Consider the following 19,296-nt stretch of genomic DNA (forward strand, 5'->3'; position numbering starts at 1 on the left):
GATCCAGTAAAGGTTGTGGCTAAAACCCTCGTTGAGCTGCTGGAATATCTTGGCATACTGCAGAGGGATCCGGCGACTATCCATGCTCCTACGGCACAGGCTGTGGCGTAAATGTGAGCCTCCTAAGGTTTCCATGGGTTCGGAGTGATGTTGTGCTCCGGTGAAGTCTGAAGTCTTGTTATGAGCTACTGTAATGGGCGACTAGTCTTTTGTATGAATAAATAAAGTTACGTTTGCAGGTCTTATAATTTGATCTGTTTGCTGTGTTTTTCCTTTCCTTAGATTGTGACTTGTATATTTAGAGTAAACAATGACCAGTCCGTTAGTATTTCCTCGCTTTCTATTACCACTTTGCCAGCAAAAGGCTCCGTACACAGCTTTCCATCTAAAATACACATTTTATCGTCATTAAAATTTTAATGTTTTGTCTAATACTCATGCTTCATAATCTGATCGCCAATCCTTCAAATTTATTGCTTCTCAACTTCTTTCTACAAGAATTTTTCTAGGAGCAAATAACAATGGTGTTGTTTCTACAGGAAGGATGTAAAACATTCTGTCATATAAACACTACATGTGATGGAAAATCTTGTTCCGTAGAAGCTGATGTAAATGTTCTGTTGTACCAGTGATCAGTGTATTCATTCCCATACAAGATGTAAACATTAAACTGGCTTTGCGTGTTGTAATATATTGGTTCATATTATCTATCACTTGTACCGTGATATTATCTGTGCAATCAGGGTTTCATGTTGAAAAAATATGTGATACCATGACTTATTTTTGTTGCTTTCCTTACCTTTCTTTGCATCTTTTGCATCTCCTCTCATCCGATTATTCTCCAGTTTCATCTTCGCTAAAGCAGAACCACAACAAAGTAAATAACTTTCTTTAAAGAAAATTAACGGCAAATTAGTATGTGGTTGCAATAGCTCGAGCTCCTTGATCTCCAATTTTCCTTGTGGAAAGATGAAGAAGATGGTGCCTTGATCATTCTTGGTTCTTGAACTGATTTCTTGAAAGATTCTTTAACTTAGAAAACTGTACGAGAGTGAGGCAGAGAGGGAAGAGAGAATTTTGTAGCTAGTTAAATCTGATGACAAAAATAAAGCAACAACTTTTTGTGTGATGAAAATATTATTTATTAATGTTATAAAAATGTTTCGTGGAACATAAGACGCATGCAGATAAAATACAGTTTGTTGGATAGCAGGTTCTTAATCTATTTTGGTAACATGAGGTTATTAGGATTTCTAATCTGCTTTGGTAACAGATTATTAAGATTCGTAATTTGTTTTGTTTTTGGTTTTAGGATTCCTAGTCTGTTTTGGTTTTAGGTTTTCTATATATATGGAAATTTGTTTTGTTTTTGGTTTTAGGATTCCTAGTCTGTTTTGGTTTTAGGTTTTCTATATATATGGAACGCCTTAGAAGAGATTAGTTAGGTTTTCTATATATATGGAACGCCTTAGAAGAGATTAGAATCATCAAAAAGAGGAGAGTTGTAATCAGAGATTAGAGGGACTTTTTGAGCATTGTGAGAGGGAGATACTGTGAGCAAGTTAAGAACTTTGGTTGAGGGTAGTTTGTGAGTTTTGTGAGATTATAACCCTTTGTACTCTTTTTGATTTAGTGGAATCTCCCCATCCTCTCCCCGTGGACGTATGCAAATTATCGAACCACGTAAAATTGGTTATCTCGCAGGTTGTGTGATTTATAATAGCTTATTTAGGTTCCCTCGACAGGTCAGTCCTAGAACTGATGAGAGGAAGAGCTGATATCCTATTTTGTTGAGGTATTTTGCTTTTGGTTCTTGTTTCCTTGGTAAAACAGGAATTCCTATTGCTACCTGACTCTCTTGTTGTTGCGCCGAGGTGCTGTCAAAATTTTCGCTTGCGCAACAAGTGGTATCAGAGCTCAGATTTCAGATCTAGGGTTTTTTAGAATCAGGTGGAGGAAGATTCATGTATTAAGCTTGGTTCTTGGAGTTCTAGGCTTCGGTGGAGATATCATTAGGAGTTGCAGTTAGAGATTTTGTTTTCCTCGTATGGACAGGAGATCTATTTGGAATCTGATCTATGGTTCAGTTGGGTAATTCTTAATTTCTATCAAAGTTTGATTCTTTCTCTACAACTTGGAGTTAGTTTGCAATAGGAGAAGAAGGTGAAGGCAGCAAGTCAATGACGAGTACAGTTCAAGTTGGTTTTCAGAACACTAAAATTAGTGTGGTGAAATATGATGATAAAATAAACTTTGGTTAATGGATGAGCGATATATAGGATGCGCTCAATGCTCAGAAGTTAGAGGAGACCATCATGGTCCACGAGAGACCACCAAAATATAAAGATGCGATATGAGAAAAGATGAATAGGAACGCTTGTGGGGTGATCAGGTCCTGCTTAGAACAGGAGCTGAAGTATGATGTGATTGGGGTGATGTCTGCAATGAAGATGTAGGAAATTCTCAACAATAAGTACCTTACGAAGAGTGTTTAGAACCGGTTGCACTTGTTGCGTAGGTTATTCAGATTTCAAATGTCCAGAGGCACCTCGCTTGCGGCTCATATGAACAACTATACGAAGTTGTTGTCAGACTTGGCGAATGTTGATGAGAAGATATCGGATGAGTACAAGGCTATTATCTTATTGGGCTCCTTACCAGATGAGGAGTATGACACATTTGCGCTCACTTTGTTGAACGGGAAATCTTCTATCAGCTATAGTAAAGTTACTAATACATTGACGAATTATGATTTGAGGAGGAAGGACAATGAGACTTCTTGTGCTAGTACTTTAGGCGAGGCCTTGTCGACGAGAGGTAGAAGTCCATATCCGAAAGGTGGTAATAGAGGGAGGTCAAAGTCAAGAAGTCGTCACCAATTAGCAAAGAACCAATGTGCATTCTACAAGGAGTAGGGACATTGGAAGAGAGACTGACCGAAGCTCAAGGAGAAGGAGAATGGTCAGAAAAAGGGCCCGAAGGCCAATGAGGTAAATATTACGAAAGGCGATGATTCTGATGAATCGAGTTTTTCTCTACTGATTACTCCGGAGGTGAACCACTTGGATGCATTAGATTGGATGCTTGATTCCGGCGCTACCTATCATGTGACCCCTAGACAAGACTGGTTTGCATCTTTTAAGAAGCTCGATGGGGGTGTTGTTGTCATGGAAAATGATCAATCCTGTGGTATTTGTGGGATAGGTACCATACGGATTCGGATGCATGATGGAGTAGTTCGTGAATTGAAGGAGGTGAGATTTGTTCCTCAGCTAAAGAAGAATCTTATCTCAGTTGAAGCTTTGGAGGCGAAGGATTCAATGTTACCTTTGAGGACGCTGTAGCAAAGGTTACTAAGGGATCCTTAGTGGTGATGAAGGGAGTCCGCAGTTAAAACTTATATTATCTGAAGGAGAGCACCGAGATTGGCCATGTAGCTTTAGCTATTTCAGAGGCGGACATGAGTAGACTTTGGCATTATAGGTTAGGGCACACAGGAGAGAAGTCACTGCAGGCTTTGTGCAAGTATGGGCTATTGAAGGGAGCCAAGAATGGTAAAGTGGAACTCTGTGAGCACTGTGTTCTTGGCAAGAAGATGAAGGTGAAGTTCAGAATGGCCATTCATAGAACGAGGGACATCTTGCACTACGTGCACATAAACGTTTGGGGTCCCACCAAGACTGCATCACTTGGTGGTCGACATTGGTTCGTCACATTCATTGATGACTATTCTAAACGATGTTGGGTGTACACCATGAAGCATAAGAATGAAGTCCTAGATTTGTTTATGGATTGAAAGAAGAGATTGAAACTATAACTGGGAGAAAGATCAAGACGTTGCGATCCGACAACGATGGTGAATATACTTCAGACCCTTTTCTGTAGCTATGTCGAGACAAGGGCATAGAGAGGTACTTCACGGTTAGTCATACACCGTAGCAGAATGGGGGTGGCAGAAAGGTTAAATCGGTCTTTATTGGAGAATGTCTGATGCTTATTGTCACAGAATGGTTTGGAGAAGATCTTTTGGGCTGAGGCACTTAATGCGAGCTACCTCATTAATAGGCTGCCTTCATCTGTGATTAAGGGAAAGACCCCTATGGAAATGTGATCGGGAGAGCCAGCACATGACTATGATGAGCTCAAGGTATTTAGGTGTCCTGCATTTTATCATGTGAGAACAGATAAATTGGAACCTCAAGCTAGGATGACCATATTTGTAGGATTCAAGTATGGTGTCAAGGGATACAAGCTATGGGATCCAGTTGATAGAAAAATCATGCTGAGTAGGTACGTCACATTCGATGAGGCTTCTATCTTAAATCTTCTCAGCTCTCATCAGGTGGAGAGTGACCCGACAGAGGAGATATTACAGGTGGTGGAGATCGATGTAGCTCTACAGTGTCCAGATGGTACAATATCCATTAGAGTACCGATTGAGGTGACGCCAGGCGAACACAACGGTGACATGGAGGATACGGGTACTGATGTGCAGGATCAGGGACCGATGGCTCAGGTTCATGATTCTATTACGATTCGGAGACAGAGGAGAGACATACGGATGCCAACACAATATGCCGACACAGTTGCGTATACACTTCCGATGGAGAGTAACGATGAGATGGTACCTACTACATTCAGAGAGGCCGAGCAGAGTTCGGAGGCTGATTCATGACAGGTGGCTATACAGGAGGAGATGGAGTCTCTTTATAAGAATGATACGTGGGAGCTTGTTGAGCTTCCAAAGGGGAGGAAGGTAATTGGTTGCAAGTGGGTATACACAAAGAAGGAGGGCATTGAGGGCACTCCATTAAGGTTCGAAGCTAGGTTGGTCACGAAGGGCTATGCACAGGAGGAAGATATTAACTATAATGAGGTTTTCTCTTTGGTAGTGAAGCACTCTTCGATTCAGATTTTGCTAGCTTTGGTGGCACAATATGGTTTGGAGTTAGATCAGTTAGATGTGAAGATGATATTTCTTCATGGTGATCTTGATGATGAAATATATATAACTCAACCATTAGGATTTCGAGTTGCAGGAAAAGATAAGTTGGTTTGCAGGTTGAAGAAATCGTTATACGGTTTAAAGTAGTCTCCTCGACAGTGCTATAGGCAATTTGATGGTTTTATGATTGGTCATTCGTACACTCGGAGCCAGTTTGATCCTTGTGTATATTTTTGCAAGTTAAAAGAAGGTGTGTACTGTTGGCCTCTTTGTTTTGATGATGTTTAACAAATAATTTACCACTAATGTTGTTTGTCTAGTGTTTGTGCTTATCTATTTATTATAGACAAACAACATGTTGGAGGATGGATGGAATTACGCATTCACGATCATATCCAAACAAACAACATGTTGGAGGATGGATGGAATTACGCATTCACGATCATATCCAATGGAGGTTGGCGGAATCGTGGAGTGAAGCAATGTAACTCAAGTTAAAGATACAAGTTCTAGTTTCATCCGCAAGTGTACCAAGTCAAACTTATTGAAGATCAAGATCAAGCTTGGATAATTTAGTTTAGGTTTTATATTATGTGTGTTAGATACTCTAAGCTCAATTATATATACACACACATATTTGGTTTTTATATATATATAGTTATATATATACATATATGTTTTGGTTTGATAGTTTTTAAGTTTTACTATGAAATAATTGAATACAATTGAAAATACATTTCTTGTTTCATACTTATATGCATATATATGATTTCATCAATATTAATTTTATTTAGTTCAATGAAATCATGTTTTAGTGCATTATATGTGTATTTTGATAAAATACTATATTCATTATTTATAGACTTCATAACAATAGTTTATATCTTTCTTTAAGTCTATAAAATCATTTTATAATGTTTCAAAACATGGTTAAGCTAAAATATCAAAATTTATATGTTTACATTTTCATGTTTTGTAAAATAATGATTTTTCTCATTTGGGAGGTTCTTTCTAAAAATTAGTTTTTGTAGCATGTTTATTATCATGTCTACAATCATTTCCCAAAGTTTTATATTTTTTGGAATTTATTTGATATTTTTAAACAGGGTTTTAAATCAGAAAAACTGCTTACAAAACTATCATTTTAATATATCTGTTTACGGTCAACAGCCAAGGTCGACCGCGCCTTTGATTTACCCTATGGAGCGAGCAGAGACTTTCACGGTCGACTGTGACGGTCGACCGTCAAACTGAAAATTCCCACGATCGACCGCAGATGTTTCTGGAAATTTTTTCAGTCTCTAACATGGCTCGCGGTCGACCGTGAGAATTTCACGGTCGACCACCATATGCCCAACGGCTCTTTTTGTACAGAATCTGAAAAATCTTTTTCTGGGTTTTTGGGGGATTTGGTTGGGGGTTTTGCTGTTGGTTTCCCTTCCTATATAAACCCCTCAAACCCCAACTACCAATATCATCCAAGAAGTTTTTAAACAAGAGTTTAACAAGGGTTTAAGTTTGTTTAGTGTTTATTTAAAAGAGTTTTGTTTGTGAAGAAGTTTTACACAAGTGAAAGAGATCATCTACATTCCTTGGGCTTTATTTTAATCCATCTCTCCATCTTGTTTTTCAGAGAAGAATTTCTAAACTCAATAATAGCTTTGTATTAATTCTTTGTTGTTTATCATTTTCATTAAGCTAGTATTTTCAATTGAGTTTAGTTGATTTGATTTCACTCATTGTTTACACACACCCACTTGAGCTTATTGTATTTTCATAAATAGTATATTTGGGTTGGTGAGAGTTGTAACAATTGAGTGTGAGCTTATATTAAGTTCTCATCTATTGTAGAGAACAAATCATTTGTTATATTGTGAGATTATAAAGTTTTTGGTTAGCTAGAAAACCGAGTGTGAAGTGGAGATTTACTCGAGGTGAGGAGCGGAGACGTAGGTCGTGGGGACCGAACTCCGTGAATGAAATTATGAGTATAAATGTTATTCGGGTGAGCGTAAAAAACCCGGTTGTGATAGTAGATTTCTCCTCGGGAGTGGGGAGCGGAGACGTAGGACGGAAGGTCCGAACTCCGTGATCATATCGTGTGTTTGAGTTTGCTTTGGCGCACTTCTCTTATGTTTATATTTCTTGTCGTTATTGTCCATTGCTCATTATTTATATCATCCACTATCTTGTTTATTTTGTTTACCCTTGTGTATATCACATATCCTAGCTCACATATCTTGTTGTATTTTATACTTACTAGGATAACTTGTTAATTAGTTTTAATTGGCGCTCACATATCTTGTTGTATTTTATACTTACTAGGATAACTTGTTAATTAGTTTTAATTGGCATAAATCGGATTAGATTAGCATAAGACCCTAATCATTACTAGGATAACTTGTTAATTAGTTTTAATTGGCATAAATCGGATTAGATTAGCATAAGACCCTAATCACCCCCCTCTAGGGTCTAACACGTACATCTATTTATTACTTTATATTGATGACATGTTGGTTACCTCTATTTCCAGATCTGCTATCGATGAGTTGAAGGCATAGCTTTCAAAGAAGTTTAAGATGAATGATTTGGGTGAGGCGAAGCACATTTTAGGGATGGAGATTGACAGAGACAAGAAGAAAGGCAGAATTTGTTTGACACATGTAGTTTATTTGGAGAAGGTACTACAGCGATTTCATGTTAGCATGGATACGAAGCCAGTTAGTATACCATTGGAGCCTATTTGAAGCTTTCAACTGACCTTTCACCGAAGTCAGTTGAAGATCGAGAGTTGATGTCGAAGACTCCATATGTGAGCACGGTTGGGAGCTTGATGTACACAATGGTATGTACGAGACCAGATTTGTCACATGCGATGAGAATGGTTTCGAGATACATGCACAATCCAGGAGTGGGTCATTGGGATGCCGTGAGATGGATTTTGAGGTACATTCGAGGTACGCTCAATGTTGATTTGATTTATGAGTGAGACACTACAGGTGGATAGTTATGCATTGGCTATGTTGATTCGGATTATGCCGGGGATTTGGATAAATGCCGGTCTGCTACGGGATATGTGTTTACTTTGACCCATGCGCCGATGTGTTAGAGATGCACCTTACAGTTGACGGTGGCTTTGTCTACGACGGAGGCAGAGTATATGGCAGTTACGGAGGCTGTGAAGAAGGCTATTTAGCTTCGAGGAATTTTGGAGGAACTTGGTATATCGTAGCGGTTCATCACTATTCATTATGATAGTATGAGTGCTATCTATTTGGCTAAGAATCATGTTTTTCATGCGAGGACAAAGAACATTGACGTTCGTTATCACTTCGTTCGAGATGTTCTTAAAGATGGCAATGTGGAGATTGTGAAGGTCCACACAAAGGATAATCTGACGGATATGCTCACTAAGGTGGTTCTGAGCAATAAGTTTGATCATTGTAGAAGCTTGTTGCACATTCGTGATTATTGAGGCCGTTGACGACCATTTGGATGAATTACGGGCGGATTGATCCCTTGGGAGAGGGGGTACGTAGGCAACCAAATTGGTGCAGCCAAATTTGGTGAGACGACACATTGGTGCTCATGTTGGTGTCGGCTCAGTTTTGGGAATACTTCGCTGAGGTAGAGGATTGTTAGATAGCATGTTTCTAATCTATTTTGGTAACATGAGATTATTAAGATTCCTAATCTGCTTTGGTAATAGGTTATTAGGATTCCTAATTTGTTTTGTTTTTGGTTTTAGAATTCCTAGTCAGTTTTGGTTTTAGGTTTTCTATATATATGGAACGCCTTAGAAAAGATTAGAATCATCAAAAAGAGGAGAGTTGTAATCAGATATTAGAGAGACTTTTGAGCATTGTGAGAGGGAGATATTATGAGCAAGTTGAGAGCTTTGGTTGAGGGTTAGTTTGTGAGTTTTGTGAGATTGTAACCCTTTGTACTCTCCTTGATTTAGTGGAATCTCCCCATCCTCTCCCCATGGACGTAGGCAAATTACCGAACCACGTAAAATTGGTTATCTCGCTGTTTGTGTGATTTGTAATAGCTTATTTAGGTTCCCTCGACAGGTCAGTCCTAGAACTGATGAGAGGAAGAGCTGATATCCCACTTTGTTGAGATATTTTGCTTTTGGTTCTTGTTTTCTTGGTAAAACAAGAATTCCTATTGCGACCTGACTCTCTTGTTGTTGCGCCGAGGTGCTGCCAAAATTTTCGTTGCGTGCAACACAGTTCAGATTTACAACAGCAATAAATGGAGTGTAGTATTGTTGTGCTCTGTTACTACTTGTTGTGTGCAACAATCACTTGTTTGAGTGCCGAGAACAAACACAAATGCCTAGAGAGAAGGCCACACATAATCACAATAACAGCACCAATACAAACAAACGAATTTTACGTGGTTCGGCAAGTTGCCTACGTCCACGGGACAAGAAGGGGATGAGTTTTCACTAAGGATCTGTTTGGTTGGTTTCCTAAAAACCAAGAAAAGGAAATTAGAGCATGTAAATCTCAAAAAGTGTAATTTCATCTATTTCCATTCCTAAAACTCACCCATAATATCCAATAAATAGTTATTTTCATCCAACAACTCATCCACAACATCTAATAAATATTATTTCCATCCAACAACTCATCTCATATCTCTATCCTAAAAATAAACTAAACACAAGAAATGGGTCACATCACTCAACTCATCTCATCTCCATCTCATCTCATCTTTTCAAATCACTCATATCATCCAATAAGATGGTGACAACTCATCTTATCTATTTAATGTTTCATTTCCACCCATTTTCTCCAAAAAACATAGAAAAATGATTTTCTTAAGTGTGGGTCACATCATCCAATAATATAATGACAACTCATCTCATCTCATCTATTTTCTTATTTTTAAGAATGAACTAAACAAAAGAAAAGTACCTATTACAGGAAATAGATTTCTTATAATTTATTTCCTTATTTTTTTCGCCAACCAAACAACATCAAAACAAGTTTTCTTAAAAAAATCACACACATCATCCAATAATAATATGACAACTAACATCATCTCATCTCCAATTCTTTAATTTTCTTCTTTTTTTAGCCAACCAAACATTACCAAAACAATTTTTCTTAGAAATAGGTTTCAAATTCTTTGATTTTCGTCATTTTTAGGCAAACAAACAGCCCCTAATAGAGAATGAGAGTACAAATTGAGATTACAAAATCACTCAAACTCACCAATTAATCTCACAAACAAAACTCTCAATCAGACAAAACCCTAACCAATAGCTCAGAAAAACTCTTTTTTCTGTGCTCAAAACAACCCCCTTTCAACTTCCCAGAAACCCTAAATCGTGACTTGTATTTATACTAAACACAAATCCCAAATAGAACAGGAAACCATAATCTGGGCCTGACCCGACTGGCAGTCGACAACAACCAAGACAAAAACCCAGAAAACCATTATAGGGTTTGGTGGTCGACCTTGCCGGTCGATCATCACTAACTCCAGAGCCTCAAAATCGATTACAGGGATTGGCGGTCGACTGCGACAGTCGACCGCACTAAGTCCAGAAATGACCCTAAGGCTGTGCACGTTTCCGATCGACTAGCCTAGCCTCATGGTCAACCGAACAACACCAAAAATGTTTCCTGCTCTAGAATTCCTGTTCTTTTCTAATGTTTTCGCCGTTTTTACAATTCTCCACCTCGGCGAAGTTTTTCCAAAACTAAACCGACACAAATACCAACCAAACGTCCCACTTGTTGCGTCTATTACGAAGTGAAACAAATCTACGACAACAGACTCAATCCACAACAAGTCAAGAACCCAAATGAGAATGCAAACAAAACTCCAAACACTGCTAGAAATTTGTTCATTAACCACTGAAATATAGCGATGGAATTATCCGTCGCTATATGTTATCTTATAGCAACGGATTCGTCGCTATATTTCCGTCGACAAAATATTTATGCCGACGAAAATAACACGTATTGGCGATGGAAATGTTCCGTCACCGTTAATTTCATGACAGAATCTATCTGTCGGAAAATTTCCGTCGGTAATAAACCTTTTAGCAACGGAAAATTCCGTCGCTAAAAGTGAAACTGGGAAAAAGTTTTGGGCGCCCGAGAGTGGTATTTTTCCCCAAATCCTCCTCATTCCTCCTTCCCATTCCCCCTAGCTCCCTCTCCTTATCCCCCTCCTTCCCTCCCCTTTCTCTTGTCGGCAAATCAAACGCCATACCAACTCGACCACCACCACCGCAACCAGACGACCTGCCATCACCCTAATCAGCTCTCTTTCAAGGCTATCTCCTCTCCGTCCATCTTCTTTTCGTCTCCGCCCCGCTACATCTCTCTCTCTCTCTTCTCTCTCGCTGGCCGACGTCGCGGCCAGCGACCAAGCGGCCTATGGGTCGCCGACAGAGAGAGAAGAAGAGAGAGAGAAATGTAGGAGGTTATGGCATCTTGCTAAAATTGAAATTTAATATTTATTAATTTTATTTTTAATTATAATTATAGTTTAATTTTTGTAAAACAAAAAAATTAAAAAAAAAAACCCAAACCCTAATAAGATATTCAACATAGGGTGAATGACTCTTGGATGTGGAAGCAACTCCTCAAAGTTAGGAATGTGTTGATAGCTAAATTTGGAAATGCTGAAAGTTTGATGAGTACACTGGATGCCTGCTGTATCAATGGAAAAATCAACATGACCTCGATATACAATGCTCTGTATCAGTCTAATATCTCAGCACAATGGGCAGAAACTACATGGGGGGATTGAACTACCCTAAGCATTCCTCTGGTTGGTTAATCATTCAAGGCTCCTTACTCAGGAGAGACTGTGTAGACTGAGATTACTAGAAGTTAATCTATGTGTTCTATATGTACTAGCCAGTTAGAAAATTGTAGGCATTTATTCTTTGAATGCCAATACTCAGCTGCTGTTTGGAACAAGATGATAGACTGGATGAGATTCACTTGGAGAACTTGTAATTGGAGCTTGCTCATCCACTGGTACTCACATAACTTGAGAGGAAAGGGTTTTAAGAAGAACCTGAAGAGAATGGCGCTTGCTGCCGCTGTCTATTCAATTTGGCAAGAGAGGAATAACAGAATTTTTCAAGGGAAAGCAAGAGAGCCTGATGTTCTCTTTCGAGCAATCAAGTATTCCATCTATTCCAAAATTCTAAATGAAGACATACTTGTACATATGAAAGAAGTACTATAGAGGTTATAGTGTCTGTATCTTTGTTTTTTTGGTTACTAGGTTAAGTCCAAGCCTGGTTCTTGATGTACACAATTTTCTTATTTGGCTGATGAATAAACTTTAATTCATTGACCAAAAAAAAAAAGATATTGCAAAACCAAAAAATTTCCATCTTGCCAAAATTAGGGTTAGGGTTAGGTTTAGGCGAGGGTTATGGTTAGGGTTAGGGTTAGGGTTAGGGGAGGGTAAGGATAAGGTTGAGGGTTAGGGTTAGGGTTAGGGTTAGGTGAGGGTGGGTGTGAGGGTGAGGGTGAGGTTGAGGGTTAGGGTTAGGGTTAGGGGAGGGTGAGGATGAGGGTGAGGGTGAGGGTGAGGTTGAGGGTTAGGGTTAGTGTTAGGGTGAGGTTGAGGGTTAGGGTTAGGGTTAGAGGGAGGGCGAGGGTTAGGGCGAGGGAGAGGGCGAGGGCAAGGACAAGGACGGAGGTTATGACAAGGGTTAGGGTTATGTGAGTGTTAGGGTTAGGGGTAGGACGAGGGTGAAGGTTGTGGCGAGGGCGGGGGTTAGGGTCAGGTGAGGGTTTGGGTTACAGTAAAGGTGAGTTTGAGGGTGAGGGGTTAGCGTAACTATTATATCGCTAATTACATAGAAACTGAACACACTGTACACTCATATTTTTGAGCCGTAGAATTCCACGTCCAATAAATACTATATATAATCTATTTATTTATTTGACACATACGCGTACGGGATGGTTGGAGGATATGAGACCATCGTGTTCGGTCCGACAACCTTTTCATACGCGTATGTGACAGGTGGCTTATATATAAATATTTATTGGATCTATCAAGTGTGGATGTGTTAAGTATGTAAACGTAGCGTGTATATGTATTTACATGTGTTCTTGTGTAGTTTCTTTTCGTACGTGTATATGCATGTGAGATGACAGCAGTTCTCACATCTTTATGTATGTTAGCTATATACTAGAAAGCTTGATAAGCCCCTTTCCAATTCAAGGTTCAAATATTCACTCAGGGCCTTTTAGCCAAAAACGAACTACATGGCTAATAATTTTAAAAGCATTATATTAAGGGGGTCAATGCAGGGCCTTTTAGCCAAAAACGAACTACATGGCTAATAATTTTAAAAGCATTATATTAAGGGGGTCAATGTGCAGTTGTCCCTAAATTCGTTGTTTTTTTGGCTAATAATTTTAAAAGCATTATATTAAGGGGGTCAATGTGCAGTTGTCCCTAAATTCGTTGTTTTTTTTGGATAAATAAATAAGATGAAAATGCTTCTAACCCTAAAAATCAAGAAGCAAATTTGCAGCCATCTAAGGCTGGGTAATAAAGAAAAAACCCCCTAAATCCACAAATCGGTGCCACCTAAATAATACTTTTCCTTTTCCCATTTTACACCTAATTAATGCCCTATGTGAAACTTTCAAGGGCAGGGTGAGGTTCTCTTTCTTGAAAATCGAACTCACAGATTTTTGTTTCTTCAATTGTTGAGCTTATACATTTGTTGTTAAGCTTACGAGTTGTTAAGCTTTTCTGTCAGTTGTTAACGTTATGCATTTATTGTTAAACTTTTGGTTAATTATTAAACTTATGCATTAGTTGTTAAGCTTTTTCTTTAGTTGTTAAGCTTATGCATTGGTTGTTAAGCTGGTGTATTTGCTGTTAAGCTTTATGTCAATTATTAAGTTTATGTGTTTGTTGTTACGCTTTTACGTTAGTTGTTAAGTTTACATATTGGTTATTAAGCTTATGTGTTTGTTAAGCTTTTTCATCAACTACTCAGTCTAACCATTAGCTATTAAGCATATCTTGTTAGTTGTTAAGTTTATGCTTTTGTTGTTAAGTCTAGTCGTCCCCGTATATGTATTTCTCCCCTCAACTATATATTTGGAGTCATCTTCAACGAAATCACCAATTAGAAATATTATCTTTAGAGATTTGGCGTTTTCAACCATTATATAGAAAAATTAAAGCAATCCCTAGTTTTAAGAGATTTAGAGGGAGAAAAAAGGGAATCTTCTTCAAGATGAAGAGAATAAAAAATGGCCAATTAATTGAGTTAAGGATATGATTAAGGGGAGAAAGAAGAAAGAGATGAGAGAGAGAGAGAAAGATGTACGACGTTTAGTGCATGATATTATAAGTTGGATACATTACTAACTTCTGAAAATGTTTAGTTATTTTCTTCATATGTTTTTCACATTTACTGCATGATATTATAAGTTGGATACCCCATTGCATGTGCTCTTGTCCAATTCTAATAATGCCGAATTCTTGTCTCCATTCTGTCTAAGAATATATCAAGATGTACGATGTTTCATAGAAGTGGAGCATAAATAATTTTCGTAGCTTTGTAAAGTTTAGTCTTCACCAACAACAACATTTCTTAGCATTAAACCACAAGTCTTAATATCATATTTTGATTCCCTTGAGCGCCTCTGTAATTAAATCTAATCAAGTTTGATTATTGTTCAAATTATGTCCAACTAATTATCCAAAACAGGTGATTAATTTGGATTTGAGCTTACTGGTTTTAACCAAACCAAGGTCCTAAGCCCAATTGAAATATATTTTTTCAATTACTAACTTCTGAAACTGTTTAATTATTTTCTTCATATATTTTTTACATTTACTGCATGAGGTTATAAGTTAGATACCCCATTTTGTTTAACCAAACCAAGGTCCTTGCACTACTCTTGTCCAATTCTAATAAGAACAAATTTTCACTGTAGCCACATTTTGAATTTTTATTAGCAAATTCGACTGTATCACGTTTTATTTACTGAAATCGACCCGTTTTCTCGCCACGTCAGCGTCGCGGCGAGAAAGCGGGTCGATTTTTTTTAATCGGCTTCGTAAACAGTCGGGGTTGGCAACCCCGACTGTTTAGTCTATCGTCCGCTAAGAGGTTAACTAAATGGTCGGGGTTGGGAACCCCGACCATTTCGTAACAGACCTATTTCTAAATGGTCGGGGTTCCCAACCCCGACCATTTAGCAGAGCCCAGCACTAGCTGGGCTGAACCACGGACAAAATGGTCGGGGTTGGCAACCCCGACCATTTAGCAGAGCCTTCCAAGCATCAGCGGCGAAATGGTCGGGGTTGCCAACCCCGACCATTTAGCAGAGCCCAGTCGCAACGCCAGTGTGGGTGCACAAAATGGTCGGGGTTCCCAACCCCGACCATTTTGCAGACATTCCAGCCCACATTTACTTGGAAAACTCATGCTTCCTGTAGTACAAAATGTAATCACAAATAACACATGCTAAAATGCAATCATACTCCTGTTATCAATTCACAATACAATCACAAACACAAATATAATACGTACAATTCATATTCGCAAACTTAACATTATATCAAATCCATCGCAACACAAACAACATATCAAGTCCAAATTGCAACTCAAACGCAAACATCCTATCAAGTCCATCGAAACTTAACAAATATCAACAACGCCCTTTCCCCTCCCTCTTCCTCTCCCTCTCCCTCTCCCTCTCCCTCTCCCTCTTCTTCCTCTCCCCCTTCCTCGATCACCTTCGACGTGAGCTCGGATAAGTTCCTCGTCCGGTTGTGTGTGAAGTTGGGAGTGCATGTTATCCGCGTCGTCTCGAACCTCCTGTGAACATTCGGCCTGAGTCTGCTGTGAGCCGCCAGCTTCATCATGCGCATAGCTTGATCCCGCCCCCGTGTGTCCTCGTCGACGTCGCCGCCCGTACTCAATTGGTTGCTCCTCCCGTCCATCACGGCTTGCATGACGCTTCCTCTGAAGAGCTGACCGTATCTTTTTTATCATTCGAAGGAACATGTTCCTCGGCTCCTGCTCGGTAGTCGTGCGCAATGCGTCATGTGCCATTCTGGAAAGCTCTTCGAGCTCTTGTACCTATAAAATAAAAACCGAAAGAAAATTATTATCAAGTGGATGGTGAGAAAAGAAAACTCACAAAATAATTGTATATTTTTCTTATACACTTACCAACTCTCTCTCGACTGGGCCTCTTGGTATGTACTCCTTCGGGGCTTTGTTTTCCTGAAATATCCACCAGCGAGTAATATCCACCGGCGAGGTGAATTGATGAACTCCCGGATCGATCTCTTTGGTTATGAGTTTGTATTCAGATCCAGGATTACTTCTTTTGATCGCATCAAGATATTGAGGTAGCGTCGAGTAAGACTTGTGCCAATCACCAAATATTTTTGTCATCGCAATTCTCCTTGCATTCCATGCTTTAATATACGAGATTTTAATGAACTTGGTATCAAGCACTTTCTCAATTATATTATCGGGCGTTAGATCAAGCTTCTTCCTTAATTTTGGCATAATCAACCGCGCTATGTAAGAGGCAGATGCACCACTGTGATCTTGCTCTAATATTGGATTGACACATGTGTGAACACCGCAGTATTCACTGATCCTAAATTGAAAATTGTGTTTCTTTCCTGCAAATGCATATAACTTCCAAGGACATGAGTAATCAGCTTCATTTCCCTCGGTCAGACCTGTTCTTTGTGTGTTCATAAAACATATTGCATCATAACTTGTGCGATTGCTTTAAACTTGCTTGAATTTGAAATTCTTTTCGAAAGAGTATTCACGAATAGCATCAACCAATTGGTCTTTAGTCTCGAATAAATCACCAACTTTAAAGGGGGCGTCATCATCTCCTCTACGAGTTGAACTTTCACCGATGCACATATCTTTTACTGTGGAAGAACGAATCCACTCATCATCTTCAAACTCGTCGGGGGGTGGTTCTTCGTACTCAACATAGTCATTATTAACGTAAGCCTCATCAGGCCATTCCGGATTATCTTCGACATCTTGGGTAACAAATTGCATGTTATCAACTGGATTATCCGAGTCATTGCTTATTTCATCCTCTTCAATTGTTGCCCCACTTAACCTCCCCATATTTCCATAAGAGACTTCGTTATTCATGACATTTGACGTTTCACCGAATTGAGCCCGCTCCATTTCACTCGAAGAAGAAAGAAACCCATCGGAATGAACTCCCATATCTAACATGCGTGAGAATTCTCCTGGAGGTTTGAATATTTGGCACGAATTATGTGGCAACTTTTCAATAAACAATTCTACCGTTTGTTGCGACATGCCCAATTTAAACATAATACTCATATGATAATCGTTCGAGATCTCCACTGCGGATGTTCTATCAATAGCTATGGGCCAATTGCATATAATTTTCAGTCGGTATTCTCGTGGGTCAATTTCCGTAACTCGGTGTAATTCCATAACCAAGTCGTAGTAACTATATGATTCCGAGATCATTAATGGCGTCGTTACCCCTCCGACATACATTGGCATATTATTCATCCCATAATTAATTTGTCCACCATAAGAACAAGCAATAAAAATCATATTGCTCAACCTATTCAAAAGAAAATTATATCATTTAAATATAAAAAATTAAATTAATATGCAAATAATCTCATATAATTTTAACCAAAAACCCTAATTCCCAAATTGTAAATCCTAAACCCTAAAATTCAACAATTGAACATTCTATGCCCTAAAAGTTAATTAAATTAATAACAATCATCATACAAACGAATTTCAGCGATAAAACCCACTAAATTCATTTATGAATGAAAACCCTAGAAATTTATTTTTAAGAAAAAATCCTAGATTTTTACATGTTAAAAGAGGAGAGGAGTAGAAGAAATTACCTAAATCAGTTTAGATAACCTTTGATTTGAATTTCGGCCGAAAAAACCTCAGATCTGAGGCTTGGTTTCGTGAGAACGTGGATGGAAGAGAGAAGACGGAGGCGGAGAAACGAAATGGAATAAGGGTTCGGTGGCTTCGGTGGGTTCGGCGGCTTTTATATGGGCCCAGAAAGTAGTCGGGTTTCCCAACCCCGACTACTTTTGGCCTGGGCAAAATGGGCTTCGAAATGGTCGGGATTGCCAACCCCGACCATTTTGTCCGTGGTTCAGCCCAGCTAGTGCTGGGCTCTGCTAAATGGTCGGGGTTGGGAACCCCGACCATTTAGAAATAGGTCTGTTACGAAATGGTCGGGGTTCCTAACCCCGACCATTTAGTTAACCTCTTAGCGGACGATAGACTAAACAGTCGGGGTTGCCAACCCCGACTTTTTACGAAGCCGATTAAAAAAAAATCGACCCGCTTTCTCGCCGCGACGCTGACGTGGTGAGAAAACGGGTCGATTTCAGTAAATAAAACGTGATACAGTCGAATTTGCTAATAAAAATTCAAAATGTGGCTACAGTGAAAATTTGTTCATTCTAATAATGCTGTGCTCTTGTCCAATTCTAATAATGCTGAATTCTTGTCTCCATTCTATACAAAAAATATCAAGATGTACGAAGTTTGGTTCTCAGCACTTATAAAGTTGGCAACATCGAGGAAGGGGTGAAGATAGCAGGTGAAGGTACGGTAGTTTCAGCATATGGGTTTCTGGGTTTCTCTATTGCTTTGCATGTTTAACACCGGTTCTATAATTATTGCCATATATATATATATAGGGAGATGTTCTAATAAAAAACTCCTTAGCCTAAAAACTAAAAACCAATATCATCCAATGGCTAGGATTCAGTCAAACAGTCAACAGACACATGCATTAATTACCTCATTAAACACATGCATTAATTACCTCAATGCAGTGAATCCAGATTCACTACACACATGCATTAATTACCTCATTAAACACATGCATTAATTACCTCAATGCAGTGAATCCAGATTCACTACAGTGATTCCAGATTCATGACCTCAATGAACACGTCCTTCACTGTAGTGAATCCAGATTCACTGTAGTGAATCCAGATTCACTGTAGTGAATCCAGATTCATTACCTCAACGAACACGTTTTTCACTGCAGTGAATCCAGATTTGTGTTCATTGAGGTAATTAATACATATAATTAATGCATGTAATTAATGCATGTGTCTGTTGATTGTTTGACTGACTCCCAGCCATTGGATTCATCTAGATCCAATGGATGATATTGGTTTTTAGTTTTTAGGCTAAGGAGGTTTTTATTAGAACCTCCCCTATATATATATATATATATATATATATATATATATATATATATATATATATATATATATATATATATATATATATATATATATATATATAT

At 38.7% G+C, this 19,296-nt stretch overlaps 1 protein-coding gene across 1 annotated transcript in view; it reads left to right on the plus strand.

The window, feature by feature from the left end:
- LOC109835713 (protein synthesis inhibitor I-like) overlaps positions 18,550-19,296 on the plus strand; it is a 2,404-nt gene continuing 1,657 nt past the window's right edge. Inside the window, exon 1 of the mRNA XM_020403719.1 lies at positions 18,550-18,582. The gene's annotated coding sequence lies outside the window, so the exon portion shown is untranslated. The remainder of the gene's footprint in view (positions 18,583-19,296) is intronic.

This window comes from Asparagus officinalis, chromosome 3, assembly GCF_001876935.1.
Source record: "Asparagus officinalis chromosome 3, Aspof.V1, whole genome shotgun sequence".
In the NCBI taxonomy this organism is placed as follows: domain Eukaryota; kingdom Viridiplantae; phylum Streptophyta; class Magnoliopsida; order Asparagales; family Asparagaceae; genus Asparagus; species Asparagus officinalis.